The sequence below is a fragment of the Heterocephalus glaber genome, unplaced genomic scaffold, assembly GCF_053883595.1.
Source record: "Heterocephalus glaber isolate CG9 unplaced genomic scaffold, H.glaber_assembly_v1.0 deba00001461, whole genome shotgun sequence".
Classification (NCBI taxonomy): domain Eukaryota; kingdom Metazoa; phylum Chordata; class Mammalia; order Rodentia; family Bathyergidae; genus Heterocephalus; species Heterocephalus glaber.
Window position 1 is genome coordinate 48174001 of NW_028258308.1, and position 24318 is coordinate 48198318.

The window sequence follows — 24318 nt, forward strand, 5'->3', positions numbered from 1 at the left end:
AGAAGTATGGCAGTTCCTCACATGATTAAGTGTAGAATGACCTTGTAACACAGAAGTTGTAGTTCAAGTGAACAATTCCACTCTCCAGAGAAAAACAACCATACATCAACACAAAAAACTAGTAAAGTACTGGTTTCTAGCAATTTTATTCATAGTAGACAAAAGTTGGAGAAGTAACAAACATCCATCACTATATGATAGATGAAGAAATTGTGCTATAGAAAAGTTATGATCAAAACATACAATGACAGACTAAAATTTTTCAGATTAAGTATAATAAAATCACATCACCCCTTAATTACTTTCAGAATCCTCCTCACTTCTTACACCCTAATGCCATTGTTTTCCCACTTTCTGAAGCAGTTCTGGAACTCCCCTTTCCAGAGTGTCTGTATGAGGTCTTCCAAAAATATGGTGACTGCTGCTCCCAAGTGCCATCCAGCAAAAATGCAAGCTTATAAGAACATGACAGTGTGAAATATTCATGTCCTCTTGTCTACTTCCTCATATTATTCTCATTCTCAGTGAAACTTCCTAAGCCTAGTCCTTACTGTCCACATTCTCACCAGCATTCTGAACCTCTGAACTTTGACAAAAATCACCATCAAGCTCTGTTTACAGCATTCGAGGTCTTCCCTAGCCTGCATCTTCAAATATTTCTAAACTCCTTCATCAATCCAATTCTAAACTTTGTCATCAGGCATAGTCACAGAAAGGAATCCACTCACAGTCACTATTTCCTGTAAAGTCCTATCTCTGGGACAAAACATATGACACTCACAATTTAAAAGAATAGAAGTTTAATTTGGCTCTAGGTTTTAGAGGAATCATTCCTTGCTCAGCTGGTTTTAGGGAAGGAACATCATAGCAAATGACTGTGACAAAGCCAGAACACATATCAGGGAAATAGGAAGGAATCAGGGACCATATATGGACTGTAAGGGCACACATCTAAGACACAGCCAGATACATGGAAGTGAGATTAACTAATCACACAAGTGGCTCTCATCCAAGTCAAGTTCACACTTAAGCTTAATGGCATTCAGTTTCTCACTTTGGAAAGATTGTCTAAGTACGTGAGCATTGGATCTCACTTTCTATAACCATTATAATTTACATATTTTGTCCTAATTAGGAATTTACAATTAATAATGTCAAATTAGTTGGATAATTCTTCATACTCTTATTTTCATCTTTATTATACACATAGTGAGACCACATGACATGTAACAGATAGCTGTATATGAGCATGTAACACTGTGGTGACACAGCACACAAAACAGACCATTAGAATGCCTAGGGTGAAGGTCATAATTAAGCAACTGAGAAAACTCATCAAGAGCATTTATGAATCAACCAAGCAAATGGAAATACACCCCAAATCAGCCATAAGAAGGACATGCATGGTTGACAAAAGTAGCTGGGGTGTTGGTTTATTTCAGGAGATTCCACCACACCAGATATAGTTATCCAAACACAGCAGCAAGTATAAGCTACAACTTCATTCTGCCCTGTTCACACAACATATAGTGCAAAAAAACTCATGTCATCTAAAACAAATGTAGTGAGAGAACTGGAGTTTTCTGGGCAACAATAGGCTCTACAGTAGGTCCTTAGGCTGTAGTAGCCAATGTTTGAGTCAGATTTCTTATTATAATTTTACTTACATTTATGCAAAGTGAACTTAGGAGCATTTTGCAAAAAGATGCCCATTTACATGGGTCTGAAGCCAAATTCTTCTTCCTGCCCTAGTGAAATTTAAGAGGCATAAACTAATGTTCAGTGTCAATTAACTATAGTGTGAAAATGGTACTAATCAAATCTCTTTCCACTTATTGCATCATGAACTTGCCCACATGTATGGTGGATTATTAAATTCTTCATATTCCAAATGTATCCTGCAGATCCACATTAGAGAACTTCCTGTGTGATGCTTATGGCATTGGCTTCCACCATTAGGGAAGCATTAGTTATATACATGCCTGAGGCTACTTTATTAAGTGTACATAGACTTCAATCCTACTGTAAACTATAAGATCAGGATTATAAATTTGTCTAAATGCTCCATAATGATTCATTTTATTTTCTTATTCAATTTCTGGCATAAGTTAATTTTAAAATCCTTAATGTAGGTTTTGCCTAGAACTAAGTTAAAAGTGGCAGTCTGAAGGTGTGAACATAAGTATCTAACCCTAAAGAATCAAATACTACACTTGAATTATCAATGAAATGTGTTAGAAGATAAATCAGAGAGCATTTAATATGATAACACTTTTTACAAATAAGATGCGTTGAGACATTGATGTTGCACCCAGTGAGAAAGAACCAACCAGAGACTGATATTAAATCCACACAGGAGTTTATTTCTGGCTGGGACTGGAGCCTAGCATCATACTGGAAGTCCTGAATGGGGGAGATTAACATATTTTATACACCTTTGAGGACAGCAGTTTCTAGGGCCCCCTATGGGATAGAACTAGCAAAGCAAGCAAAAGGTACAGAAGCTGAAGATCCTGTAGTCAGAACATTTGTAAAACAATAGAAGATTAATTGTTGTTTCTAAGAGACTCTCTAAGGAGAGGAGGTTTCTAAGCTTCCCCCTTTTGAGTTCATCTAAAGGGCAGGCAAGTGGGTCATTCAGCAGCAATATGGAGTCTGTCTTGCTAACTAGGGTCCTTCATTCCCCACAGGTTTTTGCAACTTAATCAAATCTTTGATTTTTGTATTTATTCCTTGGATTTTTTTCTCTAAAATGTCTTCTAAAATCTCATATTTTTTTCTCAACACCATCAGTTTAACTGCATATACCCTCTGTCTAACATATTTAGTCAGAGCATTTATTATACAAGATCCCAGGAGCAAAAGCAGAAGTTAGATAACTAAGGGGCCTGCTACAGCAGAAAGTAGGGTAGTTAAACATGGGGACCAGTCAAATAGATTTTGAAACCAATTTTGATTGAGCATATTTAGTCTTTAAATTTTCCCTGACCATAGCTAAGGTATCTCTAATGACACCAGACTGATTAGCATAGAAGCAACAGGTTTCTCCTAGGGCTACACATAATCCTCCCTGATTCATGAACAGGAGGTTGATTCCCCTTCAATTTTGTAGGACCATTTCAGCTAAGGAATCAACCTGGTTCTCTAATCTGGAGATTGAGTCTTCCAGGTGACGCAAATCTTTGGCTGCTTGGTGGCTTAGGCCTTTAAAATTTATGTCCTGAAGGACCAGGTAGGAAGTTCCAACAGCTGCTGACTCGGCTATTCCTAATCCTACCAGAACGGGCACTAAAACGGGGGCAGCCAGTTTACTCCCATAGTGTTCAGTGGTTAATCCCAGATGTTCATGGCCCCCTTTTTTATTATAATACAAGACTTGTGGAACAACATACATGGTGACACAAAATAAAGTGGCAGATTGGGTAGTCAAGACTGATTTGGGTATACACTTAGTCAAGCCCTTGATACAAGCAAACCAGGCATCTTCTGGAGCCTTATACTAATGGGGGCCTGAGGCAGGGTGACTGTTATAACTATCATTACATAGATCTCTATAAGGTGAGGTATCCAAACTGTAATTTGTTCCTATTAGGCAGGTTCCTTTTCCTTGGATGTCCCTTGGTGAGTCGAAGGTGGCTTCAATTACAACCTGTTCAGGGGGACAAATCTGGCGTGGCCATGAGCCCTAACTCCAAATAATATGGGAGTTTGGGGTCAAGGCAGAGCCAACAATTTTTAGCCTCCTCAGGCCTGGATTTGATGAGGAGTAAATGGACACTCATCAACATTTCCAGCACTGGAGTGGGGGTTTTATCTTGTGGTATAGTTGGAAGAGTGGGGGGTTCTGGTTTTTGAGTAGGTGAGGGCACAGGCTTAGGCCTTGATAAGGGGATAGGTACAGCAAAGTCCTTGCTGGGCCCCATAGGTCACTCAACAAGATGGTGACCTTGCTGGATGGTAAACTCTGACCCAGGATCCCATCAAGATACATATACTCTAATTCCCCATGTCCTTGCAGTTACCCACCCAGGATCTTCCAATCTTTGGGGTGTAATGGTAATCGGATAACATATGCCAGTATCACAGGTTTTATCATGATCTACAGTTGTGGGAGACATTTTTAATCAGGGATCTGTAATTTGAATGGACCAAGGAGCTATAGTCTCACATACCCATTGGGCACAATGATAGTCATTGCTGTTTCCATCACAATATAGGTCTTCATTTTCTGGACATACATAATATTGGACAGGATGGAGTCTCCATTTAGTCAGAGCACAGCATCCAGATTTCACACAGCCCTTGTTCCCATAATACAAGGCCTCCTCAACCATATGACATAAGCTAGCAGTAAAGGTGACCTCAGATTGGTTGAGTCCTCTTTTTATTTTACCCAGGATTTTTCCACTAGAAGTTAGTCTTAATTCCAAAGTTTCTGAATGGGGAAGGAACAAGTTATTTGTTCCCCTGAGCTGACATGATTGATAGAGAATATATACCAGGAGCACTAGTCCTCTTTTCCCAATTTTAACTTTAAGTCTCCTAGGACACTTAGGATCTTCCATTGTGCTGGCTCTGGGCTTTCTTCTGGTTCTGATTTGACCTGAGTGTGATGAATCCAACCTGTGAGCCTGGCTACTTTGACTGTGGAGGGGGTTACCAAAATAACAGGGCATGGCCCCTTCCAACATGGCTCAAGGCTCTTAGTCTGATGTCAGTGTATCAGGACCAGGTCTCCTGGCTTGAATCTGTGGGGCTGGAACATCATAAAGGATTTTTCTCCAGCCTGTTGTATTGTAGCCTGGGTCTCACTCTGAAGAATCTGTAAGGCTTGAAGAAACTGAAGTACAGAGACACAACAACTCTCTGTTATCTGTTCAAGGTTTAACTTAGGGAGGAGTGGTGGCAGCCTCCCATACAAGATTTCAAAAGTGGTAAACTTGTCGACACATGGGGTACATCTAACTCTTAACAAGGCTAGAGGGGGCAGATTGGACCACCTACCACCAGTTTCTAGAACATATTTTGTCAGGGTTTTTTTCATGGTCCTATTCATCCTTTCCACTTACCTTGAACTTTGTGGGTGATAGGCACGGTGTAACTTCCAATTGATATGTAGTGCCCTTGTCAGCAATTTGGATATCTGTGCTGTGAAGGCAGGCCCATTGTTGGACCCCATGTAATGAGGGATGCCAAATCGGGGAACTATTTCCTGGAGCAAAACATTAGTCACTATGTTGGATAATTCTCCATGAGTGGGGAAAGCTTCTACCCACCCTAAGTAGGTGTCAACCAATGCCAGTAAATATTTGAACCTATTGCTAGATTTTATTTCAGTGAAATCAGGTTCCCAATGTTCTCCTGGCTCTCTTCCCCATAGTTGATTACCTTTGTTCCTTGGTCTCGCCTTGGAGTTTACCTGTGCACACACTTGACACCTGGAACTGATGTCCTGGACCATAGAGGTCAGTCCTGGTATTGAAAACTTAGAGCTCATTAGTCTTTTTAACTTTGATTCTCCCAGGTGAGTTAAGTGATGTGACTGGTGAACAAGTTGTCACCCCAGGGTTTGGGGGAGACAAATTTGTTTGTTTGTTCCTTTTCACCAGCCTGAGTCCAATTTTGCACCCCCTCACTTTTGATTTTCCTCTTCCTATTCTGGGGTATATGTGGGCCTTTCTGGCAGGTAGCCAAAGAGTCGGATGGGCAGAATGTCTTTTGACCTCACTAGTTTTTACATCACTCATTGGGCCACAGCATTGTCCTCTTGGTTACTGTGGGCCTCAAAGCTGTCTCCTTTTTGGTGGCTTTTACAATGAATAATAGCCAATGCCCTGGGTTTCAAAATTGCCTCCAATAAGGCCAAAATTTCTTTTTTATTTTTAATAGTTTTCCTTTCTGATGTCAATAGCCTTCTCTGCCTGTAGATGTCACCATGCACATGGGCAGTGGCGAATGTATACCAGCTGTCAGTGTAGATGTTTACAGACTTGTCTCGACCTAACCTCAGAGCTTGAGTAAAAGCTATTAGTTTAGCCCTCTGTGTCAATGCCCCCTGGTTTAATGTCTGTGCCCAGTGTACCTGTCCTCCCCGACTGACCATGGCTGCCCCTGAATACCTGACTCCATCTTCCATGAAGCTGTTTCCATTGGTGAAGAAGTTCTCATCCAGGTGTTGCAGGGAAATGTCAGTCAGATTTGGGCAGTTGGTGGTAGAAGCTGTCAGTATCCAGACAGTCACGGAGTGGAATGCGCAGTTCAGTGTCTGGGAGTAAGGTGACTGGATAAAGGGCCATCTCTTGGATGAATTTGATGCATGTTGCCTCCAGAAACAGGGCCTGATACTGAGTCAGGTGAGTATTGGAGAGCCATCATTCTGGGCCTTCTCTCAGCATGGGGTGTGGTGAGGACTGGGTCCTGTCCCAGGGTGAGTTTATCTGTCTCTTTGATCAGGAGGGCAGTGGATGCAACTGCCCTCAAACAGGTAGGTCATCCACTTATCACAGGATCAAGTCTTTTAGAAAAATAGGCCACAGGTCTATTCCAAGGCCCTAATGTCTGAGCTAGCACTATTTTGCCTATGCCCCCTCATTTGGCCACAAACAGCTGAAAGGGCTTGGTGACATCAGCTAGTGGCAGGGCTGGTGCTGACACTAAGGCTTCCTTTAAATACAAAAAGGCAGCTTTTTCCTTTTCTGTCCGCACTAGAGGAGTGGTTACCCCCCCCCCCCCCCCGCAGTGGCTGAGTAAAGCAGTTTGGCAATCTCGGCAAAACCCAGAATCCACAGCCTACAATATCCCACTGTCCCTAAAAATTCTCGAATTTGTCTCTTAGTGGTGGGAGGGAGGATTTGTAGGAAAGCTTGTATCTTTTGAGGAGAAAGCAGTCTGTTTCCTTTAGTAAGCTGGTAGCCTAAGTGTGTGGCCTTAGCTACACATAATTGAGCCTTCTTGGCTGAGACCCAGTAACCTAGTTGCTCCATCAACTTTAAAAGATTTGGGTAGCTTTTTGACACATGTCTGTGTCCTTTGCTGCAATCAACAGGTCATCTACATACTGTAGTAGAGTCACCTCTGGATGCGTGGCTCGAAACAGGGACAAGTCTCTGTTCAGAGCTTCATCAAAGAGAGTTGGGAAGTTCTTAAAACCATGTGGTAATCTAGTCCAAGTCAATTGACCAGAGTAGCCACCAACTGGGTCCACCCATTCAAAGGAAAATAAGGGCTGGCTTACCTTGGCCAGCAGGACACTGAAGAAGGTGTTCTTGAGATCCAGAATGGTGTAGACCTGTCTCTCTGGGGAAATTAAGCTCAGCAATCTGTAAGGATTTGGGACTGTGGGGTGAATGGTTTCCACTCTCTTATTGACTTCTCTTAAGTCCTGGACTGGTCAGAAGTCATTTGTTCTTAGTTTCTGAACTGGAAGGAGAGGGGTGTTGCAGGGGGACTTACATGGCATGAGGATTCCAGCAGCCAGAAGCCTCTCTATGTGAATCTGGATTTTCTCTTTGACCTTTTGTCTGATTGGATATTGTTTTACTGCAATTGGAGTCACAGTGGCATGTAGAGTAACCACTACTGGGGGTTGATGGGGAGCCAATCTTGAGGGATTTGTCTCTGCCCATACTCTAGGACACAAGGTGGTCAATTCCTGAAGAAATTGAGAGTCTGGGTTTTTTGGTGTAATATTGTAATATAGGTGTAATATTGGGGAACAACAAATATTTTTCTGACAGGTGGTAAGTAACAATTTTGGCAGGTTTGTTACCAATTGAAAGACTAGCATGTTGGCCCTCAAAGGATATTGTAGCTCCTAACTTTTTGAGTAATTCCCTTCCAAGCAATGGGTATGGGCAATCTGGGATTATAAGGAATGAGTGTGTCACCCTGTGGTGTTTAAGGTCTACTGGCCTTTTTGTAGTCCAAGGGAAGCCTGTAGTAGCATTCCCAGTGGCTCCCTGAACAAAAATTTTTCTTTCGGTTATTGCCCCTAGTGGTTGGGTCAAAACCGAATGTGCTGCTCCTGTATCAACCAGGAAATTTATAATTTTTCCCCCTACTTTGGCTTTTACCCTGGGCTCCTGGAGGCTTAAAAGTTAAGAGCCCTGGTCCCCCCTAGTCCTCTTCTTCCTGTATCACCAAAAGCTCCAGTTTGTCTTTCTTGGAGGGGGCTCATTTCTCCCCACAGGGACACTCAATTTTCCAATGTCCAGTCCTCTTGCTTCTAGCACATTGGTTCTTCTCCAAGCGAGGTTGGTGTGAGTCCCTGAGGGGCTTCCCCCTCCTTCTGTTCAGAGGAACTGCCTCTTGTGCCTGGAGTGTAGCAATAGTGCCTTTCCCCAGTTTTTGGCTTGAACTTTCTCAGGGGCATCATGGTTATCATAAACTTTCTGGGCTATGCTCAGGAGTTCAGTCCTATTTTTTCCCTCAAATCCCTCCAATTTCTGTAATTTTTTTTCTAATATCTTGGTCTGACTGGGAAACAAGGGCCAGATTTAAACCTGCTGCATTTTGGGAGCCACTGGTTCAATAGGAGTGAAAATTCTATAGGCTTCCAAGAGTCTCTCCAAAAATGCTGCCAGAGACTCCGTTTTTCCCTGAGGAATATCACTTACCTTACTCAAATTAGTGGGCTTTCTGGCTGCTGCCCAGAGTCCCCCTAATAAGTGCTGGCAGTAGGTCCCCAGTCTCCTCCTACTATCATCATCATTGGGGTCCCATTCAGGGCATCGTGATGGAACCACTGTTTCAGCCCTGGACAAATACCCTGGAGTTCTGGGAATGATGCCGTGGTTTGGCCCCAGGGCCTCTTTGACTGCCTATTGATAAATGGGGTCCCATTCCTCTATGGTAAACAGGATCTGTAAAAGATGCTGGCAATCATCCCAAGTTGGGTGATGGGTATGAAAAACAGACTCAAGAAGAGAGATTAATGCCTGAGGTTTTTCAGAGAAGGGGGGATTTTGATGTTTCCAATTGTAAAGATCACTAGTTGTGAAAGGGACATAAATCAATCCTCCCCTGGGCTCTGTTTGTTTTAAAGGAAAAAGAGAGGCGGAAGATGGGGCTGATGGACCTTAGTCCTGTCCGGATTGAGTATGGGGAGTTGAGTGGATCTGGTCTGAGGAGGAGTTGGGAACTGGAGGGCCTGCAGTGAGAGATTCAGGGCCCCTCCCCTGGACACTGACTCTACCCACATGATACAGGGGAGGTCTATGAAAATCATCCTCAGGGTCAGACTGGAGAACATTTACTGGTTGACAGAACCATAAGAGAGGGGCTCTTTTTTGGTAGGTTTTGATTTCCCCTTCTCCAATTTAGGGTTGCCAAAGGTTGATCAGGACCTGTACATTTTATAAAATATTTAGGGGGATCCTCCAACATATAGATCCAAATATTGATATATGGGAATTGATCCAGTTGTCATGGGACCCAATACCCTTGACCACATTCCAAATTTTGTGAGCAATAGGCACAGAATAATTTCCCACTGGGGGCCAACCAACCCCAAAACTTGGCCATTCTGATTGACACAGAGTTCATAATTTGCCTTTAGAAAATTTTATGCCATATTCATCTTCTCTGTGGAAAAATTTTTTTTTAAGTTATTCAAGACACAATCAAGTGGGGTACCTTCCATGGACTGTACAGAGCCCATAATTTTAGCCTGTGAAAATGCAAAAGGCACACAAAGCAAGCAGACAGACAGACAACAATAAACAGACAAAAAACAAACTTTTGCCACATAAACCTCTGCGGTCGAATGGATTCAGACCCAACCCAGGGAGTAGCTCTTCTTAGGACTCTGACACAGTTGAGTCTGCTTGCTGTTGTGAAGAGACTCTAGATAGGTGAACTTGTCCCATGTCCAGCTTCCTACTAACTACCCACAGTGCACTAAGAATCATTCGATTCTTACCTCTAGAGGCTTTCCTAGTAAAGTCCTGTGGGTTGGTTGATCAGTGATAGGGTCCAAATGGGACTGGTCTACCCAGAACCCTGGAATACTGTCAGGGTGGCCTCTCCTTCTGCAGACTGGTGTTCAGAGGGGCCAAACACTGCCAATGTCTGATCCTGGTCTCTCCTAAAACGAAACAATGGCTCCAAGATAATAAGCTCCAGAGCAGCTGGCTGTCTCACTGGGGCCTCCAAGAATCTTGCACCCAGTGAGAAAGAACCAACCAGAGACTGATATTAAATCCACACAGGAGTTTATTACTGGCTGGGACCCAAGCTGAGCATAGGAGTCACATCCCAACTGGAGGAGATTAACATATTTTATACACCTTTGAGGCCAGCAGTTTCTAGGCCCCCCTATGGGATAGAACTAGCAAAGCAAGCAAAAGGTACAGAAGTGGAATGCCCTGTCATTAGAACATTTGTAAAACAATAGTTAATTAATTGTTGTTTCTAAGAGACTTTCTAAGGGGAGGAGGTTTCTAAGCTTCCTCCTTTTGAGTTCATCTTTTTTTTTTTTTTTTTTTTTGGTACCAGGGGATCAAACTTAGGTCCTTCCACTTGCAAGGCAGGCACCAGAACCACTGAGCTAAATCCCCAGCCCTTTTGAGTTCATCTTAAGGGCAGGCAGGTGGGTTGTTCAGCAGCAATATGGAGTCTGTCTTGCTAACTAGGGTCCTTCAGTTGATATCCTGGAAGCAGGTTCCCCAATGTAGGGGAAACAAGAGATGATAGACCCTTTAAGAAGTTCAGCCTATGGACAGCTAATGAAATTATATAATAAAATCTTCAGAAAAGATTAATATACTTCTCACAGCAATGAATTTTTTACCAAAGGAGGAGTTTCCTTCAGAAGACCAAGATGCTGGGACCAGGACCCACCTTTGTGTCTCTACTCTCCTCTCTCTCTTCATGTGATATTTTCTTCCATTAGCTGATGAGCAGAAGCCCATGCTTGTGCTGTGCCCTTGGACCTTCAAAACTGTTTGCTAATGAATGCATTTAATAAATAAAGTATTTTGATACTTTAAGCAAAAAGTAGATCAAGACATATGACATATATGGTGTTCACCTAAGATTCCTGAAGAAATTATTCATTACAAAGTCCTAGGTATGCATTATATTTCCATGTACAAGCAAAAGCTAACTGATGACAAGGAAGATCTGTGAGAGGAGAGGAGAGGATTCTCAGTCCATGAGCTTGGGAATGCTGTGTAGGAATCATTTGCTTCTGAGGAGAAACATCCTGGCCAGGGTAGTCAATGAGTTTGGATGAACAACAAGAAAAATACTGCTTTGGCTTGATATATGATTAGTGGGCTGGAGGAGTTTCATCAGGCACTCATTTAATTCTGATACTCTTAATTTATTCCATAGTGACAAAATAACTTCTGATTCATTAAAGAATAATTGAACATAGGGCAATGAAGACCTATGAATGAATTTATCACACTCTGATTTTAATTTTTCTAGCCCTTGGTGTGAGTGATGCATGATTCTGTAATGTCATGTATTGGTTCTTTGGAAAATTCAACTCACAGAGAGACATACGTTCTCCGGTCATAGCACTCTGACTGGAAGGCCAAAGTTTTAAAATTTACTATAATATAAGTTAATTAATTTTATAATAATTTGTGAACTGGAAAATTCTCTGGATCTCCAGTGATACATAAATCATATTCGAATGCTTCCTCTTTATTAAACGTCACAAACATAAAGTACTTCTTCAGACTCTATTCAAAATTTAATTAGTCTCAATGGTGTGGCCAAGAATGCTTGCCAATTAGAGGCTGCAGGAAACATGGAATCACCAGGTCTCCAGAGCTCATCAGAAGTATAACCCTCAAATGTCCTTAGTGGGGACTCACCAGACTCACAGGTATTTCAGAAGCAGGGCTACCCACACTGTCCACACTGGGAGTCTCACTGAGAAGAGAGTTTGATATTACTCGCTGAAGAAGTGATCAAGGATCCCATTAAGTCTCTTAACACTGAACACAAGCAACATTCATGTTAGTGAGGTTAGAATCATTACTCCACTGCTCAGGTAACTTTGCACACGTTAATTTCTGTATTTCTGTTAACATTAGTAATGTATAAGACAGATACAAGTATCTATAAAATATTTCAAAATCTTAACTAATGTAACTATTTCAGCCACATGTGATGTATGTGTACTATAAAATATACAGATTGTTCCAATTTCTACAATTTACCTTGAGAAATTAGTTTTTCAAATGGTCCAGGAGGAGCTGTGTTTCATTTAAGGCCCAACCCTAATGATAGGAATTATAGTGATTGGAAACTATCATGGAACAGGGAAACAGGCCATTTTAATAGTGACTTGAGGTGGAATTAAAAGGGTAATGAACAAAGGAATAAATCTATAAGCAGCTGAAATTTATGAGAGCATTTCATGGAAATCAAACTGCAGTGATAAACATAGTCTTTAAATTAGCAAAAGCAAAAAGGTTGAGAAGTCTAGTGTGGTCACTATTATGCTCAATTTGATGATAACTGGAATCCATACAGTATTAAAATTATAATGTCTCTTCTTTAGATTAATTGTGATATTTCACCCATTTAGCTACTTGTGGCAAATGAAATGTCTCACTCACTCTGTTGTTCACATTTTGAAGCTGTAGCCAAATTATTTCAACACATCACTGAGAAAATGAAAAAGAGGAGCAATCTGGTTTTCCACTTTTTCTTTTTTTTGTACCAGGGATCAAACTCAGGACCTTGTGCTTGTGAGGGAAGTGGCAGAAACACTGAGCTAAATCTCCAGCCCTTGGGTTTCCTCTTCTGGACAAGATCAGGATGCACTGTGCAGAATAGAAAGGTAAGATGAATTCATCTCAGCAAAATTTGAGAATTCATTTGCACTAAAAGGAAGGGCATGTAATAAGATGGGATGGAGATTAAGACTAAGTGTTTTGATGACCCTTATCTGTGAATTTGACAAAGGAAATAAAATTGCCATAGTTGGTTTGTATCCACACCATGTCAGCAGTAGCAGCTTTATCAATTAATTTGGTGTTGAGAGTGATATTCTGTCCGCAAACTATTGTCCTTTCATAACAAATCAGGCTAAAAGAAGAAACCATATGTAAGTCAAAGAATTACCAGACAATAAAATTCCTATAATGCAGTTTTGTGAAACACTCATAAGCCACATTAATATGCACTGTAAGCAAACAACTATTTTTATACACATAAAAAGCAGGAAATGGTAAATGTTTTGTAATGGCACAGTAATTTTCAACGAAGAATTACAAATACCAATGAAATTATTTTCAATATTATCATACCTCAGTCCTGTTTTTTACCACTGAAAATAAAAGAAAACAAGAATAGAACTTTCAGGAAGCTCTTCTGCTGCCATCCCAAGCTCCTAAGGCAGAGAAGGTGAGCCAGTACCAGCACCCGGAGGGAAGCGCCCCCACCGCCATCCCAGGCTCCTAGGGCAGAGAAGCTGAGATGGTCCCAGCACCTGTAAGGAAGCTCCCCTGCTGCCATCCCAGGCTCCTAGGGCAAAGGAGCTGAGCCAGTCCCAGCACCCAGAAGGAAGCTCCCTTGGCACCATCCCAAGCTCCTAGGTCAGAGAAGGTGAGCCCTGCAGGTGCCAGAAGCACTCCCCACCCCGGGAAATGAAAAGACATGTAAACAAGCCTCAAAAACAGACTTCCAGAACACCTAAAGCAACCTCAAAGGGAAATGAGATGGAACAATCTGATATTCAACTACCTGGACTCTCTGAACTGGCAACAAAAGAGGATCTGGGAAAAATGAAATCAGAAATAATTACTCAAATAACAGCAAAGCTTGTGCTCATGGTGCAAGACATGATTAATAAATCTAGAGAGGACACAGATAAAAAAAGTAGAGGCTCTGAGGAACATGATGGAATCACAACATAGGAAACAAATGGAATCCATAAAACAGATGCAAACAGAATTCCAGAAGATTTAAAAACTCCATCAAAAGTCTGTGCAGCAGAATGAACCAATGTGAGGATAGAATTTCAGATATAGAAGCAAAAATTGCAATTATTGACCAGGAAAAGAACAATTGCTTTAAAATTTTAAAGGAACATGAGAAATCAATCCAGCAGCTGCTAAACAATGCAAAGAAGAATAATATAAAACTGATCAGAGTCAATGAAGAAAGAGGAGAGAGTGCAGATGACATAAAAATCTCTTCACAGAAGTGATGGCAGAAAATTTCCCAAGCAGGGGAAAAGAACTTGACATACAGATAAGTGAGGCATATAGGACTCCGAAATAGCCTTGATCAAAAAAATCTACATATAGGCATATAATAGTTAGGATTCCAGAAATCTAACAGAAAAACAAAATTCTACAAGCAGTGAGAGAAGAGAAACAAATCACATACAAAGAAAAGCCCATCAGAATCACAGCAGACTTCTCAGTGCAAACCCTCAAGGCAAGAGCTTGGAGTGATGTATTTCAAACCCTAAAGGAAAACAGCCTCCAACCCAGACTGATGTACCCTGCAAAACTATCTTTCAAAATTGATGGAGAAATAAGATACTTTCATGATAAAGCGCACCTCAGGAACTTCATAAATATAAACACAGCACTCCAAAAAATTTTAGACAATGCCCTAGGAAAAGACAATGAGGATCACAACCCCAGGAAACCCAGCAGAATGAATCCTTTTGGAGTGACAAATTAAATGCAAAGGGGGAGAATCCAACAAAAAGGAAAAGTCATGACAAGGCTTGTAAAACTTTTAACTTCATCTCCCTGAGTGTATAATTCAATCTTATTATTGTACTGAGTAGTATTTTTCTGATTCTAGAGTTGCACATCTTTCCTTGTGCTATACTGGCTATTTATCATCTTATGTCTACTTTCTAATTGGGTTGTCTATTAATGAGCTCTAAGAATTCTTTATATATTCTGGTCACAGGTTATATGCATTGTAACTATGGTCTGTTTAAGGGCTACATTTCATTTTAATGATGCCATTTAAAGTTCTAAATTTTGATGGAATCTCATTTATCAATTTTTTTCTTTTATGCATCATGTCTTTTGAACACTAGGTAGTTCTTGCCTACCCTGATTTTATAAACATTTTCTCTTATAATTTCTTCTTAAAATTTTATACATTTAGGCTTTCATATTTAGGTTCATAGATCCCTTCAAGTTATTTTCATGTATGGAAATAAAGGGTTGAGGTTAATTTTTTATATATGGATACCAGGTCTTCTAGTGCTGTTTGCTGAAAACGCTATGTCTTCCTTGGCTCTTGAATTGAGTTTATATTATGTAAAATGCTAATGTTAAATAATCTTTCAAAACTCAGTGGACCATGTGGATCTATTTCTAGATACTCTGTTTTATTCAAATGATCTATATGTCTTTCCTTACACCAACACTGCCTTGATTACTGTAACTTTAGAAGAAGTCTTAAAATTAGGTACTAAACGTCTTCCAAAAGTTTTTTTGGTTTGTTTTTTTATTAACTTTTTTAGGTCCTTTGTACTCCTACATAACTTTTAAATTTCAATTCTTCATTTATAGGAAGTATACACAGACCTGAATCTTTATATATACTTTGTGTTTTCTAATCCTCCTAAATTCAAATACAAGTTCTAGGGTCTCCTAGAGATTTCTTAGTATTTTCTCTGTAGATGATCATTTCATCTACATATAAAGATTTTGCTTCTACCTTGCCAATCTTACCCTAATTGTGTCATTTTATTGCCAGATTATTTTGGTGGGGCCTAGGTTTCAAAGTTTAATGGACAGATAAAGAGTAAACATATCTTCCCTAGTTCCACACCTTAAGGAGAAAGCATTGTATCTTCTCCATTTATATAAGGTGTTCTCTCTGGAAGTATGGAGTACATGTCTTTAGAGTACATGTCTTTAATCTGTTGAGAAGGTTCTGTTCTACTTCTAGTCTCCTGATAGCTTTTACCATGAACAGCTGTAGAATTTAGTCCAATACTTTTTCTCCAACTAGAGACAGGATCATATGGCTTTTTCCTTTCCTCTGTTAAAATGATGGCTTTTGGGGGTGGATCTTCCAATGCTGAACCAACACTGCCATCCCTATAACAAAACCACTTTCTACATACTTCCATATCTGACTTCTAAGAGTTTGTTTTGTTAAACAAATTTCTATCTATGTTCATACTGTTTTCTTCTATTATCTTTATCCAATTTAGGATTAGCACAATGTTGAGTTCCTAAAATGAGGGGAGAAGTGTTTCTTCTTTTTTCTGCTTTAACTGTTTGATATAATTTATCAGTTAAAATGTGTATGAGCCTAATGTTGTTATATAGGTAGGTTTTTGAGCTAGGAATATACTATCTTTAATAGGTGCTATTCAAATTTTATATTTCCTCCAGAGTTAGTTTCTTTAATTTGTCTTCTAAGGTACTTCAGGGAAGCTGTCAAATTTATTTCAAATCAGATTTTTGAAATATGCTTTCCATATCCTTTTAAATTCTGTAAAATCTGTGGTAATGTTTCCTAGATCTTGATATTGTAATTTAAATAATGTATAATTGATATTGTGTAACAGGAAGAAAAGGACTAAAGGTGCAGGGGAAGTGGGAGGGTTAGGGGAAAGAAAAAAAGGGATAAAATATGAAAAAAGGAAAAAAATGGAAACAAAGTCTTTGCTAATAGGGAAAGGTGGAGGGGTGAATGGAGGGCAGGGGAAGGGGAAAAATAAAAGACCAAGATACTCATGTAATGGTACAAGATCCCAGTGATGTTTGTAACTATTTTATATCTAAAGTTCACCAATAAACTTAATGGGAAAAAAAAGAATAGAACTTTCAGTGTGACTAATTGAAATACTGAAAATAAAATCAGTAAACACATTTTTTATTATTTGATTGCTACAAAACAAGCAAAGGTAAATGAGGTGAGGTTAAAATAATTTTAGAATAATGAAATTTTAGAAAAGCTCTGAAATCAACAGAAGGGTGGTCTGTAGAGAAAGTTGTCACCTAATTAAATATTAGAATCCATGTCCAGCTGATGGTTGCATATAGGAGGAGTATTTCAAAAAGTTATTTTTAGGGCTGGGGATTAAGCTCAGTGGTTCTAGCACCAGCCTTGCAAGAGCAAAGTCTCAAGTTTAATCCCTAGTATCGAAAAGAAAAGTTTTTTTATATAAAATATGCAGACATGGAGGTATCAAAAGAAAATAGAAAATACACTGCCAATAGGAAATTAGAAATTCTACCTCCAGAATGAAATCACTCCTTGTATAGATAACAGTGCAGATAGGAAAGAAAGGGCTCACAAACTAGCCTGGAAAAGCATGCGAAGGAAGAGAAGGGTACAGTTTGACCAGCCTGGTATCCTTTAGATCAAAATCATTGCCAAAGGCAGCTCAGGTTCATGCATTAGATCTGTTAGGGAAAACAGAGGAGAGCATCAGCCACAGAAGTACCACATCACAGTCATTCTACACCCATAAGACATAGAGAATGAGGAGCAGATGAGGGATTTCCCAACCCCAGGGCTGACAGAGAAGCTCTCATAGAGTAGGAGTGGGATTGCCATATAAAACTGAAACAAATGGGAAAATATTTGAGGTGTCCAAGTTAAATTTAAAAAGCAATTTTGAAAGAACTGAAAAAATGAGAGATGGAACTTGATTTCATTTTAAATACTGTATTGATTAATTCTCTCCTGCTATGAGTATAGAAACTAAAAACATGTCAGCAGTTTGGGGAAAGAAAATCAAAACAAAAATATATATGTTCACTAGATTTCAAGATACTTCATTTTATTCCCTTATTGTCTCCTGAGTTCCTGATTCGAAGAAACTGCAGGTCTAATGGGTGCTATGTATTCTGCCTGGATCATCCACTGCTCACTTTAATCTCTGACTTTGCAGTGACCATGCAGGTGGGCAGACATGGACAACCTCACTGTCTTCACAGAATTCCTCCTCATGGATATCACACGCTCCTGAGAGCTCCAGGTTCTGCAAGGTGTGCTGTTCTTAATGATTTATCTGGGAGGACTAACAAGGGATCTTGTGATTGCCACTCTCATAGTTACAGAAAAATGTCTGCACTCTCCCATGTACTATTTTATAATCAATGTGGCCCTTCTAGACCTTGTCAGAATCTTAGTTGTTGTTCCCAGAGCCATAGTGAATTCCATGACTGGCAGTAAGACCATATCCCTGACAGAGTGTACTGCACAGACATTCCTATATACACTTTTTGCAGCTGTGGAATTTGCATTCCTAGTGGTCATGTGCTACAACCACTATGTGGCCATTTGCCACCCTCTGCACTATGGGCTCATCATCACTCCAAGGCTGTGCTCACAGGCTGCAGCTGGCTTCTGGACCTCTGGTCTGGTATATTCTGGTATGAATACTCATGCTCTCTTCAGGCTTCCCTTCACCAAGACCAATGTGATCCAGCAATAGTTCTGAGATATTCCTCAAATTCTGAGGATATCATCATCAGATGTATAGTATTCTGAATTTATATTGGTTATTGTGTGTATTTGTTTTGTCTTAGCCTGTGTAGCCTTTATATTTATGTCATATATCAAATTTTTTTCAAATGTGCTCAAGATGCATTCCATGGAAGCCCGTACCAAAGCCATATCCACATGTACACCACAGTTGGCCATTCTATTTTTGTTTTTCATTTTGGGGAGGTGGCTGTCTTAGGTTCCATTGCAAAGAAACCATCCCTTAAGAATCTGCTGACTGCTGTATTCTACAGCATGGTGTCTCCCTTCTTGAACCCCATCATCTACTGTCTACACAACAGGGATATCAATGCTGCTCTGCAAAGAATGCTCAGCAGATTTTCAGTGTTTTCTGTGGAAAAATTTTGACCAAAAAGGAAAATATCATCTACCATTGGAATTTAGTTTTACTCATTAATTAAGTACATTGTTTAATAGTGATCTACACCTCTGGACTGTGTATCTTAGCTGATTCTGTGTATTTTTGTTGTCCATATGTGTCTCTCTATATGTTTCTTATGATGAATGAAAAATGCATATCTCAATTTTTTTGCTCAGTAATTCTTATGTTTTATAACCCTTTTCAGAAACATAAGAAATCTGGTCTATATTGACAAAATGTTTTGAACGTATTTGGGATATATTAAGATAAGAACAAAGGCAGGCATTGGGAGCTGGGCATGCATTTTGTGTTCCACCTTAACAGACACCTGCACTGCTGAGAGAACCTCAGGTGCTGGATCTGACCAACCTGGAGAAGTTCACTGAGTGGTCCTGTGTGAAGACCTTGCTGTCTGCACTGTACTCTTTGCACTCGCTCTTCCACTCAGGCTGGGATAAGCAACAAGGTGATTAGGCAAAGGGACATCTCAGGCTGGAGGATACAATGGGATGATCAACACTGTGATCCTCACAGGCCTCTGCTGCATTTGCTAAAAATTTTCTTGCTTCACTCAATGAAAATTAGGACATGAAACAACTGAATTCACTACATTTTTAGTTTGGAAGGTTTGGTTTCTTCCTATGCTCTGGATGAATAGTTCCACCTCTGCTTTATTTACTCAAATTTGTGCATAAAGAAAAAAAATTATCAGATTGTAGCATGGAGACAGAAGAAAAGGTAACTGCTGCTGGAATTTACCTGGGGAGCAACAGGTAATGCTTGGATGTGTAGTACATTTTTTCACATCAGCTACTGCATACAAATGCATTGATATAAAATAGAAACAGTTTTATTTTTCTGACACCCAAGAGCTGATCCTGGAACCTAGTGGTTAAAATAAATACAGTATTGGCAATTTTGTGTCTCAAAACTGATTCATACATTTGCCTATATTTTTATTCAGCTGTCCTGTCTAGGGAAAGCTTAGCACTGACAGGCTGGTGCCCATTTAGCCCCAGTCTAGCACTGGAACAACACATTCATCAGGCTCCCTGCATCTTTTTACTTATTGCTCTTAGCAGAATCAAGTGGTTTTTGGCCCTATGGACCTGCTGTCATCCAGAGCTAACACCCCAGTGAAGGTTTGGAGGTGACTCACCATCCTCTGATGTCTGAGACACTCCAGCTTTCAATGTTCGTACCTTAATCTACCTCAAATTTCAATGTTTCATCCCTGAGGAGTCTACATCTCAAGTTTTACCTAGTTATAGGTGACAATTATGTATTTATTTATATAAGGGGAAATCTGATTTAATTTCTGTATCTTTCATCAAATATTACCTCCAACAAAGCTAATGAACATATCCACATTTTTTTTAAGTAATGTTACCAGGGTCACCTGCACAGCTGCTTTCAAGGAAACAATGTTACTTTCTTATTTATGTTTGCTAAGTAGTGTGTCAACAATTCAGAATGTTTGAAGAGGAATCTATATTTTTCACTTTATTAAATTCTTTTATTGGTACATTGTAGGTATACAACACAATTACATTGCTCATTGGGAACTGTACCTTTACATAATGCATCTTGGTTATTTTTCCCCATTCCTAGCCCTCCCTTCACCCTCTCCACCCTTCCCTATTTACAAAGACTTTATTTCCATTTTTTGCTTTTCTCATCTTTTTTTCTTTCCCTTCTTTCCTTTCCCCTGCCCCTCCCACTACCCCTACACCTTTGGACCTTTTCTTCCTATCTTGGATTATTGATTATCCATTCCAATCATTGGTACATTTTAGAAATAAAATATGATGAGATTCATCATTGGAAATTTGCACCATTACATAGTCTCTCTTGGTTCTTATTTTTCACGGTTGCCCAGCACTCCCTTCAACCCCTCCATTCCTCCCTATTTACAAAGATTTTGTTCCTATTTTTCCATTTTCTCATGTTAATCCCATTCCCTTCTATCCTTTCCCCTAGCCCTCCCACTTCTTTCCCCTTTGCCCCTTTTCTTCCTATTTCACATTATCTATTACACATTTAGTCCTTATTTACACTTTCAATTTCTCACACCAGAGAAACTATTCAGTATTTATACATATGTGTCCTATTTATTTCACTTAAGAGTATCGCATCAATGTGCATCCACTTAGCTATAAATATCTCTGATTTCTCATTTTTTGTGGCTGAGTAATACTCCATTTTATTTAAAAAACCCACATTTTCTTTATCCAGTCTCCAGTTGATGGGCATTTGGGCTGTTCCAAGTTTTAGTTATTACAGACTGTGCTGCTATGAACATGGGCACACATATATCACTGTGGTATGATTCTTTTAATTCTTTGGGGAAGATACCCAGCAAAGGAATAGCTGGGTCAAATGGCACTTCCAGTCCTAGTTCGCTGAAGTATCTCCATAATGATTTCCACAGTGGTTGCACCAGTCTACACTCCAACCAGCAGTGGAGCAGGGTTCCTCTTTCCCCACAGCCCTGCCAGCATTTGCTATCGGTTGATTTCATGATAGCAGCCATTCTTTCTGGAGTGAGGTGGAATCTCAGCATTGTTTTCATTTGCATCTCTCAAAAGACAAGTGATGTTGAACATTTTTTCATGTATTTATTTGCTATTTCTACTTCTTTGTGTGAGAAATGTCTGTTCATTTCAGATGCCCATTTTTGGATTGGGTCTTTAAATTTGGGAGGACTGATCTTAATAAGTTCTTTATAGATTGGAGATAGTAGACCTTTGTCTGAGGAAGAGCAGGTGAAGATTTTTTAGCACATTGTGGGTTGTCTCTTCACACTGCTGGTGGTTTCTCTTGCTGTGCAGAAGCCTTTTAATAAGAAGAGATCCCACTTGTTGATTGTTTGCGCTAGTTCATGGGCCACTGGGGTTTTGTTCATAAAATCTTTTCCTACACCAATGTCTTCAAAAGTTCTACTTAGCCTGTGTTCCAACTGGTTCAGAGTTTCTATTTTAATATTTAGATCTTTAATCCATTCTGATTTTAGTTTAGGGAATGGTGAGAGATATTGGTCTAGTTTTAATCTTTGGCAAGTTGAACCCCAGTTTTTATAGCACCATATATTAAAGAGGCTCTCTTTCCTCTAGTCAGGGTGTTTGACTCCTTTATTGAAGGTGAGATGGCTGAGTGTGTCTGGCATTGTTTCTGCATCTTCTAATCTGTTCCACTGGTCCTCAGGTCTGTTTCTTTGCCAGTTCCATGCTGTTTTTATCACAGTAGCTTTGTAGTAGAGTTGCGTGTTGGGGATTGTGATACCCCTCCCATGTCTCTGCTACCTAGAATTGCTTTTGCTATTCTGGGTCTCTTCTTGTTCCAAATGAATTTTTGGATTGTTTTCTTAAAGTCTGTGAAGTATGCTGCTGGGATCTCAATTGGAATTGCACTGAATGTATATAGCAGTTTTGGAAGTATGGCCATTTTCACTATATTTATCCTTCCTACACAGGAACAGGGGATATCTGTCCATTTTCTGATATCATCTTCAATCTCTCTTTTCAGAGTGCCATAGTTTTCAGAGAAGAGGTCTTTGATTTCTTTCATTAGTTTGATTCCTGGGTATTTCAGTTTTTTTGATGGTATTGTGAAAGGAATTATTTGCCCTATTTCTCTCTCAGTGAGTCTGTCATTGGTGTTGAGGAAAGCTATTGATTTTTGTGTTGACCTTGTAACAAACTACTTGACTGAATTTGGTTATTAAGTCTAGAAGACTTTTGGTGGAGTTCTGTGGGTCTTCTGTATAGAGTATCATGTCATCTGCAAATAATGACAATTTGACTTCTTCATTTCCTATCTTTATTCCTTTTATTTCTTTCTCTTGTCTAATTGTGGTGGCTAATATCTCCAGAACTATATTGAACAAGAGTGGTGATAGTGGACAACCTTGTCGTTTTCCTGATTTGAGTATGAAGGATTTCAGTTTTTGACCATTTAGTATGATATTGGCTGTTGGTTTTTCATAGATGGCTTCTATCAGTTTGAGGTGGAGACCATCTATTCCAATTTTTTATAGGGTTTTTATCATAAATGCATGTTGGGTTTTGTCAAATGTTTTTTCTGTGTCTATGGAGATAATCATATGTTTTTTGTCCTTGGCACTATTTATATAGTGTATTACCTTGATTGATTTGCGTACATTGAACCATCCCTGCAACCCTGGGATGAATCCCACTTAATCAGGGTGTATGATCTTCTTGTTGATCTTCTGCATTCTGTTTTCCAGTATCTTATTAAGGATTTTTGCATCTATGTTCATTAGTGAGATTGGCCTATAGTTCTCCTTTTCAGTTGGGTCTTTCTATGCTTTGGGGATCAAGGTGATGCTTGCTTTCAGGAATGAATTTGGGAGTATAGCTTCCCTTTCAATTTCATTGAAGAGTTTAAACAGGAGTGGCAGCAGTTCCTCTCTAAATGTCTTGTAGAATTCAGCGGTGAAGCCATCAGGGCCCAGGATTTTCTTAGTTGATAAGTTTTATTACATTTTCAATTTCATTGTCTGATATTGGGTTGTTCAGAATATTTAGGACTTCTTCATTCAACTTTGGTAATTCATATGTATCTAGGAATCTGTCCATTTCTTCTGTGTTGTCCATCTTATTGGCGTATAGGTTCTGGAAGTAGGTATTGATGATCCTCTGGATTTCTGCTGGGTCTGTTGTCATTTCACCCTTTTCATTCCTAATTGCATGGATTTGGGCCTTTTCTTTCCTTTTTCTGACAAGGTTGGCTAAGGGTTTGTCAATTTTGTTGATTCTTTCAAAGAACCAATTCTTGGCTTCATTGATTTTTTTGTATCATTCTCTTAGTCTCCATTGCATTAATTTCTCCTCTGATATTTATAGTTCCTTCCCTTGTATGAGTTCTGGGGTTGTCCTGCTCTTCTTTTTCTAGAAGCTTGAGGTGCAACATCAGGTTATTTAATTGGGCTCATTCTCTTTTCTTAGTATGTGTATTCACTGCTATGAATTTCCCTCATAAGACTGCTTTCATTGTGTCCCATAGATTCTGATATGTTGTATTGTCATTGTCATTTAATTGAAGGAACTGTCTGATTTCTTCTTTAATTTCCTCTGTGACCCATTGGTTTTTCAGAAGTGTGTTGTTCAATTTCCACATGTTTATGAAATTTTTCAAGTTTCTTTTGCTATGGATCTCCAATTTCATCACATTATGGTCTGATAATATACAAGGGATAACTTCAATTCCTTTGCATTTACTTAAACATGTTTTATGTGTGAGTATGTGGTCTATTTTGGAGAATGAACATGTGCAGCTGAGAAGAATGTGTATTCTGATTTTGTGGCATGGAAGACTCTGTAAACATCTGTTAAGTTCATTTGTTCAAGAGTTCGATTGAGTTCTAGTATTTCATTACTTATTTTTGTCTAGTTGATCTATTTGTGACAGTGGGGTGTTGAGGTCCCCCACTACAATTGTATTAGTGCATATATGACTTTTCATGTCTGTTT